Consider the following 19,536-nt stretch of genomic DNA (forward strand, 5'->3'; position numbering starts at 1 on the left):
CAAGTAATAGGTTACAAGCAGTGCGTTTGTGGTCGATGAAGCTGAACTTTCACTACTGTGTTGTAATAGGGGAGGGGGGCTTTAAAAAGTCTGGCATATGGTGTTTTTTAAAAATGAAATTTGTAAGCCCTAGAAATATAGACCGGCCTCCAGGAACTGGTCTGTTTTCCTTTTCTACTGCAGAGTTTGCATCATTATTTCTATGGCACCATCCATGTACCCAATGCTTTACAGAGGAGGAGAAGACAAGTCTCTGCCCTGAGGGGATCACAAGCTAGGTATCAACCCAAGGGAGAAAACAGGATGTGGAGCACCTCCAGGTAGGGCAGAGAGAGATACTCCTGCCTGAAACCCTGGAAAGGTGCTTGCAGTCAGAGCAGACCATACTGAGCTAGACAGACCAGTGGTCTGACTCAGTATAAGGCAGCTTCATGAAATGGGGTGGGCTGTTGCTCATTGGTGTAGAAGGTCTCAGGTTCGATCCCTGGCAGCGTCTCCACGTAGGCTGGGAAACCTTGGAGAGCCACTGCCAGTCAGTGTAAACAACACTGAGCTAGGTGGACAAACCATCCGTCGGGATGTTGGGAGCTGTAGTCCAACAGTATTTGGGGACCCAAGGCTGGGGACCCTTCCAGTAGGGTACAGGGACTTACTTTGGACACAGGCTTCATGGCACAGGTGAATTTGGTAAGACAGGAGGAGGCATCGTGCAAGTGTCCTGGGAGGAAATTGGGAGCACAAAGAGAGAAGGCAACCTCCCTCAAGGTGTCCTCTGCCTCCACTCCTCTACTTTTTGAGGATTGAACTGAAATTTTATTATTGTTCAACCTTAACTTGTTCACTGGTAGAGAAGAGTTGTATAATAAGAAGAACAGCAGCAGCTGCAGACAAGTCCCCACCTTTCAACAGGCTTTTAAAAAATAGATTTAGGTTCCTTGCATGGTTAACTATTTAAATTTCTTATTTGATGCTCTTCTTTAAAAGCTGGGTTTTTAATTTTTTCGTTTTAACTCCCCCCCCCCCAAAAAAGTGTGTGTAGGCGGGGACTTTACAATTGCCGCATTAGCCAGCCTGTCAGCTGGACAGAAAGGTAGACAGATTCTGTATTGTCACAACAAGCACTCTGCCAAGTCGGCTTCTCCTGAAAACAAGAACCACCAGTTGCTGCTTGGCTTCATCCGTTTTTGACACATATATTTACATTCTAAAAGGAGGGGTTGCATATGCATAGCAGGCTCACTCCTAGTGTTGTCGCCTGTGTTGAACGACTGAACTTAGACTTCTTTCATAATATTCATACACACTCCGGGCCAGTTCAGGCAATATTGGTACCAGCCAATGTAACCCACACGGGGTGGGGGGGAGTGTGGTTATGATCGAACGCCTCCCCTCACTCAGCATCCATCGTGCAAGTGTCGGATCACATGGGAGTGCAGCTCATCCAAACATCTCCTCAACGGAAATAAATCAAATAGTACTATAAAGTATTTAAACTTGTTGGGAGATGGCTTGGATGACACCCGCCCCCCGTGCCGTGAAGTGAAGGGTTGCCGGTGGTGGGGAAGATGGTATGCCTCTGCTCCACTGCACGAGCTAGTCAAAGTTATCATCCAAACCAGCTTGATGTTAAGACGGAAACCCCATAAAGTGCAAATCCCAGGGATGACTCTAAAGGGGAGCGGGGGTAGAAGGTGCTCCCCCCAAAAGCATTTCCCCTTCCCCGTTTCACACCCTCACCCACCAGAACTCCGCAGCAAACTGTCAAGACAAAACAGTCATAGCATATGAGGGTCCTGTAGCTTGAATCGATTCTTTCCAACAGCCTTCATTGTTGAAAGAAGCCTCATTCACTCACTCCTCTACCCCAGAACGAGCAGCAGAAGCCAGTGCGGCTCCACAGATAAGAGACCCCTCTAGCCTCCCAGGTGCCAGGCCAGACCCTTCGCTTCCTTCCTCTCCAGGATCTGCCTGTGCCGACTATCCAAAAAGTCAGTATTTTCTAAGAGGGAATAAGTTTGAAAATGTCAAGCAAGCTTCATTAATAAGGTAAATAAACTAACAACTTTAATTACCTTAGCTCTATAAGTAATTTGATGTATGGTAAAATCCTCACTCCCCAATAATGTTCTTTGCCAGCTCCTTCTCCTCCAACCTAGACCCTGGCAAATCCTCATCCAAAGGCCTACCAGCTTTCTCAAGTGTCCCACATGGAGAAGGCCAGGAGGAACCAAAAGCCAAATAACCCAAGTCACCGCCCTGCCCTCATCTTTCCAAGGGAAGGGGGAAGCTAAACATAAGTCAACCTCCCTAATCCACATTCCTATAAAAATGATATCTACTCCTCATACTGCTCTCATTATTAATGCCACTCAGTCAAAGTCAGAGGATTAAAATGTTTTCCCAGGACACCCAAGCGCATTTCATTCAGGAGAGCTAGAGAATTATCATCAGTTTCGCAGAATACTCTCCCTCTATTCAGTGCCACAGCACAGAGTTAGCCAAAGTGAGCCCACACGTAACACCAATTTACTCCTGGGATGCTTCCCTTTTCATTTTGTGCCTGTAAGCAAACCTCAATATGATGTCCTTCACCTCACTCACTGAATAAAACCATAATAGGGAAATCATTCTCCACTGTTTCCCAGAAGGGTATGGTACGTGTCACCAATTATACATGTTTCACTAATCAGCGAACAAGCACTTCTACAGTTAAAAAGCCTCCAAGCCACAGAGCGTTATGATGAGAGGACTCCCAGGCTAAAGCCTGCGGTTGCTGGGGTGACTTAGAGAAACCAGAGGTTACCGGGGTATATAGAAAACCAAAGCGTTGATGCCTTGGTGAATCACTGAGGTCAGGGGGGCGTAGCTATAATTGAGCAGATGTGTTCAAAGAACCCAGGGCCCCCAGCTCCTGAGGGGTCCCCAGCTCCCTCCCTCCCTCTTTTCTTCATGATCTCCCTCACTGTGAGGGGCAAACACGGGCCCCCTCTCCCTTAGCTATGCCCCGACTGAAGCCCTTATGCTGGCATATAATGTTCTCTGTTATAATCACAGGCTTCAGGAAAGTGTGTATATACATTTACAGCAAAATACTACATGTGGCCACTTAGAAATCAGAATGACTGTACACAATGGGATTTGTTCTCCATTAAGCAAGCACAGATAGGATTGCTGGCTTAGTTGCATCAATTGAAAGTAGCTGTATGTTAAGAACATCAGAACAGCCCTGCTGGATCAGGCCCAAGGCCCATCTAGTCCAGCATCCTGTTTCGCACAGTGGCCCACCAGATGTTGCAAGCAGAAAATAACCATTTTCAAATATGGAAGGTAACCTTGGATATCCACGTTACGAACTATATTTTTTGTTTTCTAAATAAAAATGTGCACACACACCCCCAACAAAAAATAATGTCAACACAATTGATATGTCCCTACAGTGCAAATTCTGGTCAGATGATACTGTAACAGGGTCAAATCAAGAGAAAAAAAACAACAATGAAAGTGAGACAAACAGAGATGATGTACCTGATTGCTTTGCAGGAGGAGAAGTTAAACACAAAAAGGACATTTTGATTTTCAAACATTCTTATATAATACCCATCGGCATTTTATTTGTGAGAAATGACTTTGTTCCACAGGTTAATGAGATTGACAACTGGCCATGCTTAAATGGCATTAAGGCAATGCATTGAAATATCTCAGGTTTACAACCCAAAATTGATCATCTTGGTTATTCTAAGAACAAAGGATCAATACCATCAACTCCCCCGGCCTTAAATGCTAATAAATGCTTTAAACCACAACAAGTATAGGTGCCACTTGACAATTAAATTAGATACAGAATTAAATTCCTTACATACTCTGCAGAAGGCTCCTCAGGAAAAACCCGATAACTACCCTCAGTTATCAAAGTCATTCGATTCCTAGCAAACAAAATGGGATTATTAAAGAGGACAAGGAGATTGCAGGGAAGCTGAATGAATTCTTTGTGTCTATCTTCACAGCAGAGGATACTGACCATACATCCGCTTTGGAACTGAGCTTCTCGGGCTTGGAGGCTTAAGAACTGGGGAAATTAGAGGTGATGGAAGACGATATTCTAAACTATCTTGAAGAACAAAAAATTAACAAATCTCCAGGGCCAGATGGAATCAACCCAAGAGTTCTAAAGGAAATCAAATGTGAAATTCCTGATCCCCTAGCAAAAATATGTAACTTGTCCCTACAGTCAGAAGACTGGAAAGAAGTTAATGCAATTTTCAAAAAGCAACCCAGGGGGGATCTGGGAAACTGCAGGCCAGTTAGCTTAACTTCTCTGATGGGTAAATTGATGGAAAGCATACTTAAGGATTAAATTGTTAAACATATAGAAGAACAGGCCTTGCTGAAGGAGAACCAGCATGGCTTCTGCAAGGGCAAGTCCTGCTTCTTTTGGAGTTCTTTGAGAGTGTCAACAGGAATGTGGATAAAGGTGATCCGGTTGGCATAGTATACTTGGACTTCAAAAGGTTTTTGACAAAGTTCCCCACCAAAGGCTATTGAGTAAACTTAGCAGTCATGGGATAAGGGGACAGATTCATGTGTGTATTGATAACTGGATGAAGGAAAGGAAACAGCGAGTAGGAATAAATAGGCAGTTTTCACAATGGAGGGAAGTCAGAAGTGGGGTCCCCCGGGGATCTGTATTGGGACCAGTGCTCTTTAACTTGTTCAATAATGATCTGGAAGTTGGGATAAGTAGCAAAGCGACCAAATTTGTAGATGACACTAAACTACTTAGGGTAGTGAAATCCAAAACAGAATATGCGGCTTCCAAAAGGATCTCTCCAAACTGGGTGAGTGGGTGACAAAATGGCAAATGCAGTTTAATGTAAGGAAGTGTAAAGTGATGCATATTGGGGCAAAAAAAAAAAAAAAAAAACCCAAACAGCTTCACACTGATGGGATCCAAAGCCACATTTGGAGCTTGTCTGTAGAGGGCAGGCACTGAGTGCAGAGAGTTTCCCCCATGGAGTATAACTCTCTACTGGCAAACAGAACACCGAGAATCCAAGGTGCATGGGCAGGGAGCACCAAAGGGTGGGGCACATCTGCCCGCCATGCTCCCACTTGGCTCCTCACAACACAGGGTCATGAAAAAGGATGAAGGTGCTTCCTGAAAGATCTTAAGAGATAGGGGCAATGGTCCTTTTGCTTCTTCAGAAAGTCCATGAGATAGAAATCCAGTACCGTGTGTGTGTAATGCAGAATCTTGCCATTACACACACACACACGCACACACAGCTGTGGGCAACCCCCTTTTTTTAAACCCATCTTCTCTAAAATTTGCTAGAGTCATTGGAGACTGGATCAAGTTCCTTTGGGAGAAGATTTGCCCATTGCTGGCAAACCCAAAGAAAGCAAATTTTCATCTACCTTTCAGTACACCATTCTCTCGCAGTAAGGGAGAAAGAACTCGCTTTACCTTCTCTTATGACTCCTCCCATATAATTTTTCACATTCCATAATATAGGAAATCTCACAATCCGACAGGTTGTTAAGCTCACCCAGAAACTCCTCTCTTTATGGACAGCTTCTTCTGAATATTTTCCATTTCATTATCTTAGAAACAGTACCCATGTTAAGCATCATGGTTGACAATTCCATGTATTGAAAAACACCACTGGGATCACTCAACTCCACCACTGTATTTATCATGTTAATTTGCAGCACCTAAAATGATAAGATCTCTCTGTTTTCTTTTGGGTGGAACCAATACCTATTTCCTGGAAGAAATCAGTTTTAAATAAAACCAATACATTTCAAATTCCCTCACAATTCCGGACCAGCTTGGTTGGTATTCATTACTGTTTTATTATACTGGTTCTCTGCACAGCCTGCCTTCTAAGTGACATAGACAAAAATAAGGACCTGGTAGGTTAGAAACCAGTTGCCTGCTTGCACAGAAATAATGAGATTTTCCTGCCATTTTGGACTCTCCACATTGCCTGCAATGCCTTTGGCCTGTCAAAACCATCCTTTTCTGGTCTGTTCCTACATCTGTTTTAAATGGCAGGAGTGGAGATGGATCGTAATGACCCAGGGACTGTGGTAGAGAAAGAAGACAGCAGAAGTATCGGGCCTGGCAAACAAGGAGCAGGTGGACTGCACCAACCTCAACCAGAAGTTTATCTCAAACTTCAAAAGAGGATCTTAACTTTCCTCAGCTTTCTTTCAGTTTAGTTCCAAAAACCTAGTTATACTCTTAAAGACAGAGAAATGGAAGACTAGAACAAATTAACCTAAGGATTTTTTAAAAACCAAACAATTCCTTTCCTCCCTAATAACTCAGAAATTTAGGAAGGGAAATTATGTACAGCAGTGAAGGTTGCATATATAACCAATATATATGGAATTAGAACAATCATACTGAGCTAAATTTACACAACATTTGCACATGAAGGGATTTTGTAACGGGTGAAAGTATTGGAAAAGAGAGTTATGAGGCTACCAGAAGGAGTTCCTTGACCAGTCTGGCACTCGAGGTTCTCCAATTTCCAGCCAGCCAGCGACAAGCAGAAATTTAAATTTGGCAACCAGCAGGGAAAGCTCCAGTATATTGTACTTATAGGAGGAGATGCAGCATACTGCTAGACAGTGTTCCCCCTAAGGTGGGTGCACATGTGCGCACGCACACAGGTGTTGTTTCTGTAATGTCCGCTCAGTTAATTTTAGATCCCGCTCAGATTGAATCAGGAAGCTCCCACTCTGAAAATAGGCATGCACACACGGTCTTGATACTGCCGCCCAGAACAAAACTCATTCCACACACAGATAGAAAAACAAACAAACAAACAGAGAGAGAACACCGCTGGTAGAGCACGTGCTTTGCATGCAGACAGTCCCAGTTTCAATTCCTGGCATTTCCAGGTAGGAGTAGAGAAAATCTCTGTCTGAGAAGCTGGAGAGCTGCTGCCAAGACGTGTAGACAATGCTGAGCTAGACAGATTAATAGTCCAACTCAGTATAAGGCAGCTGCATACGTTCTCAGACACTGTCACATGTTCACCTTTACACATACATACATTTCAGCCACATAGAAGTCAGACTATTGGTCCATGTAGTTCAGTATCAGCCACACTGACAACCAGTGGGGGTCACTAAAGCTGTATCCTGGAAAGTTAGTCAAATTGGTCTCTCTCCTGACCATTTGTTTTTGATGGGACACACTTCAGCCTTCTCTTTAATCAAACAAAGACTTTGGGATATTACCTCTCAAGTGCTGGTCGGTAAACTTGGTCCGTCCTGCTCCTTAGCCCATTTGGATATTAATTATCAGAATAATTGGCATATGGCTTCATACTTAATCTTAATAATAGTTTTCATCAGATTGCTTTTGCAAAGGCCTATTGAAATGCCTTCTCCTCGCAGGTGTTATTAGGGAGATTCCAGAGATGCAAAGATTCTGTCCATACAATAATTTAGAAATAGAGAATGTGCAGCATGTACTTTTGGTCTGTGGATCCTATGTTGATATGAGACAAAATCTTATTTGCCTGTTATTAATATCACAACCTGGTTGATCAGTTCAGATATATGCGAAATTTCTTTTATCTGACTCCAGGTCTGAAGTAACTCTTGCTGTAGCTAAATTCTTAGCAGCTGTGATTAAACGCAGAAGGAAATTTATATCTTAAATGGCTGTTTTATATTTAATGGTATATCAAACTGCTGTTATTCTTTGGTTGTTTCTTGTTCTCTTGCTGTATTTTGAGTCTTTTGGCCATAACAAACACTGCTGCTGCTGCTGCTGCTGCTACTACTACTACTACTACAGTGGGGGTGACTAGCATTTCCAGGTGGGGGGTCCTATCTGGAGAGGCCAAGGATTCTGCATGGAAGGCAGCCTGGCATGCTTACCACTGAGCTGTGACCCCTCTGACCATGTCTCAGAAGTCAAGAGTGTCCCTCCGAGTTGGGCTGGATTCTCTAAAGTGGCTGGCTGGCATTCCTATGAGGACCAGTCACTCTCAAAGGCCCAGGACGCCGCTTGAGAAGTTCTGGGATTCCATCGCGGTGTCATTCATTAGCAGCTAGACTTGGCTCACTGTATGCCGAGCATATTTTGCACTGCTCAGTTTGTGGTCTCACTGACAGCAGTGAGAGGAAAACGTGTTGCCTGGCTCCATGGTGTGTGCTGCCATCAATTTAATCAGCCGTCTTTTGAAGGGGGCAAAATGGGTGTCAGGAAGAATTTACAGGAACTATTAAGTCACTTAGTAAAATTAGCAGTCTTAGGCCATCACATCCAACATTGATTTCTCCCCTCTTATCCTTTCCTCCTCCTCCTCCTCTGTAGGCAAACAAGCATGTTCTCTGTAAATATACATCACAAAAGAGTGACAGTCACTCAGCAACCAAAACTATTTACCCACAAAATCCATCATTCAGTTCATTACAGGGTGTCCAACAGCAAGTACTGAAGGTTTGGCATGTGGGGATTCAAGAGACAGAGAGCGCTGGATGCACAGTGCTGCTACTTAAGGGAGCCAGGAAATAAAAAAAGATGACCTGAAAGGATGCACTCTTCTGGGACTCTTGCTTGCTGCTCCTGATCTCCTCCCTGCCCACAATCCCCCCCCCAGGATTACCATGGCTATCATTCTTTTATCTTCACTTTCAGCTGCAGAAGCAGGGATTGAAGGAGCAGCTTTGTACTGGGTCAACAGCTGGATTCAGACAACCCATTTCTTTCTCCACTTGCACACTCATTCATCTCAAACTTATTTTCTGAAGTGGCAACGGTAGATAACCCACAACAGAGACTGAATTTTCCATTTAAACAGTTAAACTATAAATTTGTGGAAACGTGACAAAAAAGAAGCATGCTTCCAGCCAGATATCCAGCCCAAATTATATTCATTCAGTCATTGTAATACAGCCACCAAAAAAAAGACTAATGTGATTTTAGGCTGCATTAACAGGACAATAGTTTCAAACAATGGGAAGTAATAGTTCCACTTTATTCTGCAGTAAGCAGGCCTGAAGGAACTGGGTATGTTTAGCCTGGAGAAGAGAGCGGGGATAGGGTAGTATTTCTAAACGCTGTAAGGGCTATCACACAGGAGGAGGCAAGGACATGTTCTCTGCAACCACAAAGGACTAGATCTAATGGGCTTGGATTATAGGGGGGTAGGTTTCAGCTGAAACACAAGGAGAAATTTCTTAAGAGTAAGAGCAGTTTGAAACTGGGGCCAATTGCTTAGGGGGAGGATGGGCCAGCCAGATGGCCAACAAACCCCACCCTGACTCAGTGATACTCCGCCTGAATTTGCCGTTAGTAATCGTATATCTGATTGGCCTTTACCGAAAAGGTGCCGCAAGAAGAATGAAATGTAGTCACATGCTTGGTTGGTCTTGAGACTTGCTGGTTGGAAAAGCTTAAGAAGAACCTTCAAATAAAACAGGGAAATCAAGTTCCAAAAAGGGGAGAACGAGTGAGTTAAGTTTAGTTAAGTCCATAACATTTAAAAGGGGGTGGGGTTTAAAAGCTATAAAACCAGAACAAAGCATGATTAGGAGAAAAAAGGTAGAGCACAAAAGGTTAGAGGTGAAATGAAGAGAAATGGATGCTGCAAAGTCTTTTAATTATTACAGCTGTGACTCCAATTTTAGTTTTTCTGCCTCAGTCTACTGGTAGGTGGCCAGTACGAACACCATGCCTAATGTTCACAGAAACCAATAAAGCATCTTGAAGTGCACAGACTGTCTTCCTTCTGGCTGTGCAGCAGCTTTTAAACCAGTGTTTTATGTAATAACCCTTTGTAGGAATGTGGGGAGAGGAAATTAGGGAGCAAAAACTTAATAAAAATCCAATTTTCTGAAGCATTTGAGATGAATAAAAATGGAGCCCTGTGACTGGTTCTCATTATGTTATGAGAATACCTTTTATCATTGCTTCCCCCTTATACACAATCGAAAATCATGTTCTGCACAACTGTAGCATTTTCAAGAATTGGGACACCACTGCAGATACAACAGGCTCCTGCTCCTTGTTGGGAATACTAAGTATTTTCAATACTTCTCATCAGCCAGAGGAGAACACTTCAGTAGTTCTACACCTTTTTAGAGGCGATTGTGTTCTATTTTATTGTTTTTATTTTGCTGTAAACTGCCATGAATTATTTTAAGAAGCATGTCAGAATGTAACTCTTTTAAACAAATATTATTTAAGCCGGGACAGACAGACTCAAACCTTTAGATAATGTCTAACTCAGCTGTTAGAGGAGAGTTTCCATGTCTGCTCCAACAGAAAAAAAATAAAAATAAAAAGTGTTCAGATTCTTTTGTCCATGTCCAACTTAAACCTCCCTTTTCCATCTGTCCCCATCAGAATCCTGGAATAATACATCCTATGAATTTGGTTTCCTTCTCCTCACATCCCCATTACTCATTAATTTTAAATATTTCATTTGGCTTGAATGTTATTCACTGACAGTTAAGTACGCAAGTCAGTGTTCACATTTTCTTTCCCCATTAGTGAAGCTTTTCAATAAAAGATGCAACTCAGATCAGCTGCTTACACTCTAAGTAAATGACAGTTCCTCTAATCAGATTACAAGTAGGAGGGGGAGAAAACCCGTTGAGATTTTATTGGGTAACAAGCTGTTTGAGTTTTGATTCCACCAGGAATAGAAATTAACTGTGCTAATAAATGTTCCTGCTAAGTGACTGCACAGCAAAACATCTCCTACAAATGGAATCTGAAACAAAAAACTTGAGTCTTTTTTTTTAAAAGGGTCCATTTTCCTGATTTGCAACATTTAGTACAATTACGCAGTTTCCCTTTGAGTGCCAGTGTTCTACACTGAATTCCCGCAAAGCAGATGAGTCAGAGATAAGCGGGAGCTTTGCGAACAGAGAAGCAAGAAAAACAATTATCACTTGAATGCAGTAACTTGCAAGTACAACATATTAATCTTTTTTTTTTTTTTACAGTGGAACTCTTAGTGAAACTGCATCCTGATGGTTAAAGATGTTATTTCTTTTCCCCTTCCAAAGTTGTTATCCGGATCACTCAAGGGCTTGACCGTATGCCAGTGACAAGTAATGCTAACTTGCATCTTTGTTGAGATGCGAAAATGCTTTCAATCACCACCGCCTGCAAAGCACTTCTTTGCCACCATAGATGCAAACTGAGTAGCTCTGGGCATTTGTTAGATTTCATTATGCACTGTTGAAAAAGATGACATTACAGGAATTTGACACAGATTCCGCATGGCAATCATTGCCCAACACAGAAAGCTTCTCCTTGGAAAATCGCGAGGGAGGGTTACACCAGCATACAGGGGCCAGCAAAACAACAGATTGCTAACTAAAATACAGACCCTGACTTATGAGCGAGCAATGTTCCCTGCTGAAGATCTAATGAAGTTGATGCCACATAATAGTCAGACCTTTGTCAAATGCTGGCCATGACCTTGGGCTAATTACATTGTGGTTGCTTTTGTTTGTCCCTTTGTTTCTTTGAAAGAAGTTGTGAAAAGAATACAACCTCCCTGGGAGACTAGCCTCAAACACAACCATTTGTGATAGGAGTGAAAATGGCTAATTATAGAGAGCTTCTGCAAAAACATAACAAATGCCCCTCCCACGCCTCTTCTTTATATATGGACTCATTTTCATTTTCAAAGAGAGGTCTTACGGCCATCTTTCAGGGATCCTGCAGCAGTTTCCTGCACTGAACAGGGGGCTGATCCAGAGGTGTAGCTAGGGGAGAGGGGCCCCATGTTTGTCCCTCTCCCCCGTGGCCCCTCAGGGTGAGGGAGATAATAAAGAAAAGGGGGAGGTGTAGAGCGGGGGTGGGGCCCTCAGGAGCTGGGGCCCCCGGGTTCTTTGAACCCATCCATTCAGTGACTAGAGAAGACCTCCAAGCTCCCTTCCAAATCAAAAATTCTATGGCATGGCTTATCCAGTATCACCCGATAGCCAAAGCCAAAGCCTACCACATGTAAAGCAATGGCTCTTTTTATTGGCTCGTGCAAGGATCTCGTACTGGGCTGAGTCATAGGATAGTCCTGTAGTTCACAGTCGTTCATCCCCACAGGGATGGCATTGCATGCATATACTCACTACTAGCAATTGTTAAACACACAGACATATCCTGGGCTCTTTTTTTTTAATTGGGCTTGACAAACCAAATCCCAGAGCCATTAAATCAGTGCCATTACAGGAATTTGGACCCTTAAAGGCTACAACAAATTCTCCACTTTGCTCAGCAGGGTCTGCCCTGGTTTGCATTTGAATGGGAGGCTCCATGTGAGCACTGTAAGATATTCCCCTTAGGGCAGTGGTTCCAATCTGAAGGCCTCCAGATGTTACTGAACTACACCTCCCAGCATCCCCAGCCACAATAAATTGTAGCTGGGGCTGATGGGAGTTGTAGTTCAGCAATATCTGGAGGCCCCCAGGTTGGGAACCACTGCCTTAGGGGATGGGGCTGCTCTGGAGAGAACTTCTGCAGGCTTGCATGTAGAAGGTTCCAAGTTCCCTCCCGGGCAACATCTCCAAGATAGGGTTGAGAGAGACTCCTGCCTGCAACCTTGGAGAAGCCACTGCCCATCAGTGTAGATAGTACTGAACTGGATGGACCAAGGGTCTGACTCGGTAGGAGGCAGCAAATCCCTGTTCAGCCAGTGTGACCGTGGACCAGTCACTTATCTCTCAGCTGAAGGATAAACATAGCCATGTGCACTTATCCGGGTTCCTTGGAGGAAGAGCAGAAAATAAATGTGACCATTAAATAAACATGTTAGCCATGACTAACTGGTCTCATTGACTGCAGTGGTGCTTAGCAATTACTAAGCAAACTGGGTGCGGACCCATCTTCCTCTGGTTCCACACCTCCTCAGCAACAAAGTATAACCGACAACACAGAGCTACACTGTAATGTTTAGCTCTTCCCCAAGCTTATGTGTCAAGACACAATATTGTCCAAATCTGGAAATTCACACCAACAAACATTCCCTCTCATTCTCTCTTTCCACAGCTAAAAATCTGTGTTTGTCCAAGCCAAATAAGGGCTCATGTTCTGCATCAGAACTCGAGTTTTGCAGGCGGTTCTCAGTCTGGCAAGATGCAACAGCCCCATCTCTCTTCATTAGTGTGCACATGACATGTTCAAAGGGCCCTACCACAAGCCTCTTTATAGGACATATGCTAAGGGAGGCAAGATGTGTGCAAGGGTAATGTAATATAAGTTAATTGACTTCTTTGGGGGTGGGGGGGTTATAGGCATATAAAGCCAATCCACACTTACTTATTTCCCCTGCCAGACAAAATCTTCCCATTGCACAGATGTATGGCAAATACAAGTAATGCGGTGAGCATATTCAAACATGTACCTTGGATTTTGGAAACGCTGACTTTAATCAGAGAAACTCCAGGTAGGCTTCCATGGCTAGATAAACTAACAGGGAAAGGACCCCAAGAGAGGTGCCAATTCCTGAAGCATCAGTTACTAAGGACACCGCCAAGGACCATTACAATGTCAAAAATGGGAGATTGTGTAAAAAGAAAAAAGCCAGTGTAGCTACACAGAAAGCTTAGTGGTGAGCTTAAAATAAGCATGGGCAATTATGAGCCATGGAAAGCCGCTCAGGCAGGTCACAAAAGCCAAATACAGACAACCCCTGCTATCTGAGCAAAGAGGTATCTTTTTAAAGAGGTATCTTTTTAAAGAGTATTATAGAATAGAACCATTGTTTCCAAGACACAAATAGCAATAGTTCTTGCTACTGTGTGCAAAACATTATTCCGTGCTAGACGTCTGAACTTTATTCCGCCCTAGTCATAACTCATGGGCATATTGTATCCAGTTCTGGGTACCACACTTTAGGAAGGATGCAGAGCAATTGTAACCGTTTCAGAGCAGGGCACTGAAGATGGCCAGGATGAAGGACAACAAGCCTTATGAGGAAAGATGGAAGGAATTGTGTATGTTTAGCCTGGAGGCTTTACAGACAGGGCTATTACCCTGACTCTCCTCCAGGAGAGAGTGTGTGTGCCAAGTGCTAATAACTCCCTGGAGAAGGGAAGACTACTAAGTGGGGGGGGGGCATGAGAGAATACCTGAAGAGCCATCTCACAGAAGAGGGCAAGGACATGTTATCTGCTGCCTCAGAGCAGCCAAGATCTAATGAGTTTAAGTTACAGGCGGGCAGATTTCTGTTGAATACTAGAAGGACCTTTTCAACTGCAAGAGCAGTTCAACAATGGAACCAGCTACCCATGAGGGTGATGGGCTTTTCCTCACTGGAGGTCTTCAAGTGGCGGCTAGGAAGCTACCTGTGGAGGATGCTCTAGATGGGCATTTCCTTCCTGAAGGAAGGGGGGTTGGACTATTTGGCCTACAAGACCCCTCCAAATTTACGTTTCTTATGGTCTCTCTGCAATTCAGGAGTCTAATTATGATTCAAATGTTGTCCCCATTGAAATGCATCTGCAGCGAGGTAGGGAAGCTGAGCTTGGCAGTTGGTAAGCACAGGGAGCTTACAATACAAAATAGGATGCAAAAACCTTACAGGTGTTTAGTGGAGAGTAAATATAAACAGATCCAACACTATAATAACCAGCTGGTATACTAAAAAAAAAAAGCAGACAGACCACATCCAATTCACAGTGATAGCAGAAATAAACACTAGTTTAAGTGCCAGGAGAGACAGTGTTTCCAAGTTATGCAAAAGTCTGCTCCTATTTGCACATGCAAAAAATGAAATATGGAAAATCAACTTCACCTACAAAATATACCAGTGAAGTCTCAAATTCAAGCAATTTCAGCTTTATCCTATTTTATTTTGCATTGACTTATCCATGGATTCGATCTGATGTGATGAACTGACATTCCAACGCATCTAAAGATGGCAGTTCAGCATGTCTTAGAAAACCTTCACAGAGTTCACTGAATAGGAAAGTGATTCATTGTTATTGGCAGCACTGGTTCATCAATCCACAACCCACAATTTTTGTCTTCAGGAGAGCCTTAAAGACTCATTTTTTAGCTTGGCTTTTAGTTTTAATTTTAATCTGGTTTATATATATTTTTTAATTGTAATTGTTTTATTATGTGTTTGATTGTAATGCAAACTACCCTGAGCCACTTTAGGAAGGGCAGCATACACTTTGAATGAATAAATAAATAATTATATTAATGCTAATCTTATTGTTGATTTGTTTATATGTTGTTAGCTGTCATGGGCATTTTATGAAAGGCTGGAAGCAAATAAGAACAGCCCTGCTGGATCAGGCCCAAGGAGGCCCATCTAGTCCAGCATCCTGCTTCACACAGTGGCCCACCAGATGCTGCCTCTGGGGAGCCCACAGGCAAGAGGTGAGGGCATGCCCCATCTCCTGCTGTGCCTCCCCTGCAACTGGGATTCAGAGGCATTGTGTCTCTGAGGCTGGAGGTGGCCTATAGCCACCAGACAAATATATATCACAGGCTGGATAAACATGGCAGCAACACCAATAGACTCCTATTGCTGCTTTCAGCCACTCACATTCACATCCATCCCAATGCCTCCACTGGTAAACTTTGCAATATGTGATTTCAACACAGCTCTGAGGGCTGCTTTCTCAATGCACTTCAGAACTGCCCAAATTAATTCACATTCATTCTCTCTCTCTCTCTCTCTCTCTCTCTCTCTCTCTGTCGGAAATAGCATTCCAATCAGCCTATCATAACTATATTCTGAGAGCTTCCTTTAACAAATCATCTTATTGTTGGTAGGTTACAGATCCAAATTCATCGGCAGTGTCTATGTCAGGAAGCCAGACCATCAGAAATGTCTCTGTATGCTAATGCAGGGAAGGAAACGGAGCACTGGCAATAGCAATAAATGGGCCATAATAATGAATGATTAGATTTTTAGACCAGCTATAGTTTCTTTCATCCAAGAATCCGGAAGCACTTTGCAGACAGTAATGGGTTATTGCTCAAATGATTTCCTGTAGAACCAGCATCTAACCCTATTTTACACATCAGACCATGCATACGTCTCCTCAGCTCCAAATCTAATCATGCTCTTTTGCATGAATAAATGTGTGATACTATTGTTTTTACCCAAATTGAAAATGACTCTGGAATTAGGATGACCCTCTTAAAAAAATAAAGGGCACCCCCACCCCCTGGCCATTGCTAGCATCAAAGAACTTGGAAAAAGCCTAGTTTGCAGTGGCACAGTGGGGAAACGCTTGGCTAACAAGCAGAAAGTGGCTGGTTCAAATCCCTGCTCACTGGTACTATATTGGGCAGCAGCAATATAGGAAGATGCTGGAAGGCATCATCTCAGACTGCACGGGAGGAGGCAATGGGAAACCCCTCCGTATTCTACCAAAGACAACCACAGGACTCTGTGGGAGCCAGGAGTCAAAATCGACTCGATGGCTTCTTCCAACTTCTTGGACCACAGTTCTCCTTGCAAAAGTGAAAGTAGTGGGATTTTCCAAATGATTCGAGAGAATTATAATCAGTTACTATCATCAGAGGCACACCCCTTTCCTCAGTATCTTTTTTGGTCCCCCCACCAGCCCACCGGTCTCCTAGTCCAGAGTGGGACAAGGTGGGGCAAGTCCTTCCTCAGACCAAGAGTTTGCCCCCAGCTGCCCCTCGTTTCGATTCCAGAAATCTAGCATATGGGGCACAGCTTGTCCACCCAGAAATGCACTTTGCCCCTTCTGAGCCCCTCTCAATGGTTTTTCTAGGCACCTGGTGCATAATCATGCAGCTTCCTTGGCAATTTTGCCTGGGCAAAAGGAGGGCAGGCAGCTGCTTTTTAAATTTATGCCTGCTAGCAAGCTGCTTGCAGTGTGGTAGAGAGAGATGGGGAGGAACGAGAGAAAGAAAGAGGCTCATTATGCACAAGCTCATTTAAATACAAAGCAAACATACAGGACTGAAGCCATACATTTCGTGAGATGGATATTGGAGTATGATACTGTATAAATACCTAATAACTTCAGTTTAAGAGAGTTCAGGTGCTTAGAATTTTCACTCATGCTCTAAAAATAATGGAAATTGCAAGTTAAGTTCTCCTTAACCTCTATGCCATATACATCGATACAGTCAGTTTCTTATATTACGTCCATTTTACAAATTTGGCTTGGTACGCCAATATTTTGCTTTGATCTTTCAGCTCAACATTGGGCTGGGAAGGTCTGCATTCAGGCAGAAGTTCAACAGGTGTAGCAGTCTCACCTATATCACTCCTCCAGCAAACCTCCATTATCTAAGAACTTTCAGTCCCATATAATATGATGTTGTCCTAATATTATGTAATGTCTGAGGGAACAGAGTTTCTTACTTACTAGAATTTATGCCTGTAAGAGCCAATATAAGCCCTATTCAGACCCTACAATGTGCAAGCACACAGGTGCCTGCACACATGCTTTTGTATGAATGACTGTACATGAATTCATTTCCCAAGAGAATCTGGTTACAGGCTCCTTGAAACGCACAGTACAGATAAAAAAATATAAACCACTGTCCAATCCATGCACTGAACATAATTTTTGAATAACTGTTCTTTTTATATCGCGTACATGCATACATTGTATATAGATTGCACATGTGTTGAACATAACATGTGAATAGAGGTAGAGTCACTGATATCTGTGGGATTCACTATACTTCAGCTGAAATTATCCTGACATAATCAAGACTGAAAATTCATGCACAATTTGTTTTACTGCACTGAGTGCTTTGAAACCTTGGGAGACGGTATCTGATGTATGAATCAGAAATCCTCCCAGGTAATTCCCCATCCTCACAGGTATCCTCCCCTGGACACACTCCCTGTGATTTGAAGCCCTCGCCTTCAGACTCATTCTTTGCCTTCTTTCCATCCACAACACACTTGATGTAGCAAAAGCTACATCATAATTCACACTCTTGACATTGACTGCCAGTTCATTTCTGATGTTTTTTTAAATACTCACTGCTTCTTTAGGGCAAAGCTAGTGGGTTGCTCTGGCTACTGCTGAACCTTGACAGAGGAGGAGAATTTCCAAGAGAAATAAATTAGGATTTGTTTTCCATCAAGAACTTCAACCTGACCTTTCTCTGCTGTCAGTACTTGCTATCAACTTATCTTCCTTTGCCAGGGATTGTGTGCGTGTGTTAAGTGCTGGTAAACAAGGCAGGAGCAAGAAAATTCAATGAAAGAGCAAAATGTTACTTCTTAATAGCAGCTTCTTGAAACCAAGTGATCTTAAATATAATTAAGGAGACCGGCCATGTCACAACACACACACATACACACACGTTATCAACTACGTTAGTGCAGCTAGATTTTCTACATAACTAGAGGTCATCAGTCAGAGATGTTGTAGAAGTCCCCTGTGCTGAGCAGAGGGTTGGACTAGAAAACCCCCAAGGCCCCTATTCAACTCTCCTATTCTGCACTATAATTCCAATGAAGAAAGGCACCAAATGTGGGAATGGGAGGATTGGGCAGGTGGGTCCACATTGACCATCAAAAATACCACAAAAAAGGCAATATTTCCCATCAAATTAAAAAAAACAAACCCTAATTGAACATAAGCGTAATATATCATAAACCTAAACCATGCAACATAGCTTGACAAAACTACTAAGAAATGCATGACAGCTTCTGAGAATTTGGGGTAGGTTGTTTTTGGAGAAACGGGATTCAGTTTCATTGATGTTATTATCCGTCGTGGCTCATCCTAAGGAACCAGGAGGGAACACCCAAGGAGGCACAGCTGCCTCTGCTTCCTGGCAGCGGCTTGGGTGCTTCCTCTCTCTCCCGGCCCACCGCCTACAGGCAGAGGTGCAGCTTGGTAAGTAAGTAATTTAATATTACGGTCAATGGCCAGTCAACATACACATGAAAATACAAATCAGCTTAAAACAAAACAAGATCAAAACAGTAAATCTAAATAACAGAGCATCAAGGGATACAAACATCTCACTAATCAATTGCTCTCATCTCAGTTTATGGGCTGCTGCACAGAATCTAGCTGTCCCTGCTGTAACAACTGCATGTTGGTTCGCCAAGAGATAGGAGATGTAGTACTCTTCTGATCGACCGGGCCCATTTCTTAAGAATGGTTCAGTCCAAGTAGCCGAATATCCCTATAGTACGCACAGTGTAAGAGAATGTGTAAGACGGACTCAATGTTGCCCAAACCACATGGACATAACTGGTTCCTAAGTGGTATCCCCTTAAATCTGCCATCCAATATGGCCAAAGGCAAGGCATTAAACCGCACCAGCGAGAACGCTCTCCTCTGATTTAAGGTGGTCAAGTTGGTGAGGTATGCAGCTGGCCGAGGATCGTTTGAAAAACCACCTCAAGTCCTACTGGTGATAACCAGACGTGAATCCAATTGCTTCTCCATATCCACTACACCAGGGATTCTCAACGCCTAACAAATAACATCTGTTAGGTCCCCAGATGTTATTGGACTTCAACTCCCATAATCCCCAACCAAAGGTCACTGGGGCTGGGGATTATGGGAGTTGAAGTCCAATAACAT

Source organism: Hemicordylus capensis, chromosome 11, assembly GCF_027244095.1.
Source record: "Hemicordylus capensis ecotype Gifberg chromosome 11, rHemCap1.1.pri, whole genome shotgun sequence".
NCBI classification, from domain to species: domain Eukaryota; kingdom Metazoa; phylum Chordata; class Lepidosauria; order Squamata; family Cordylidae; genus Hemicordylus; species Hemicordylus capensis.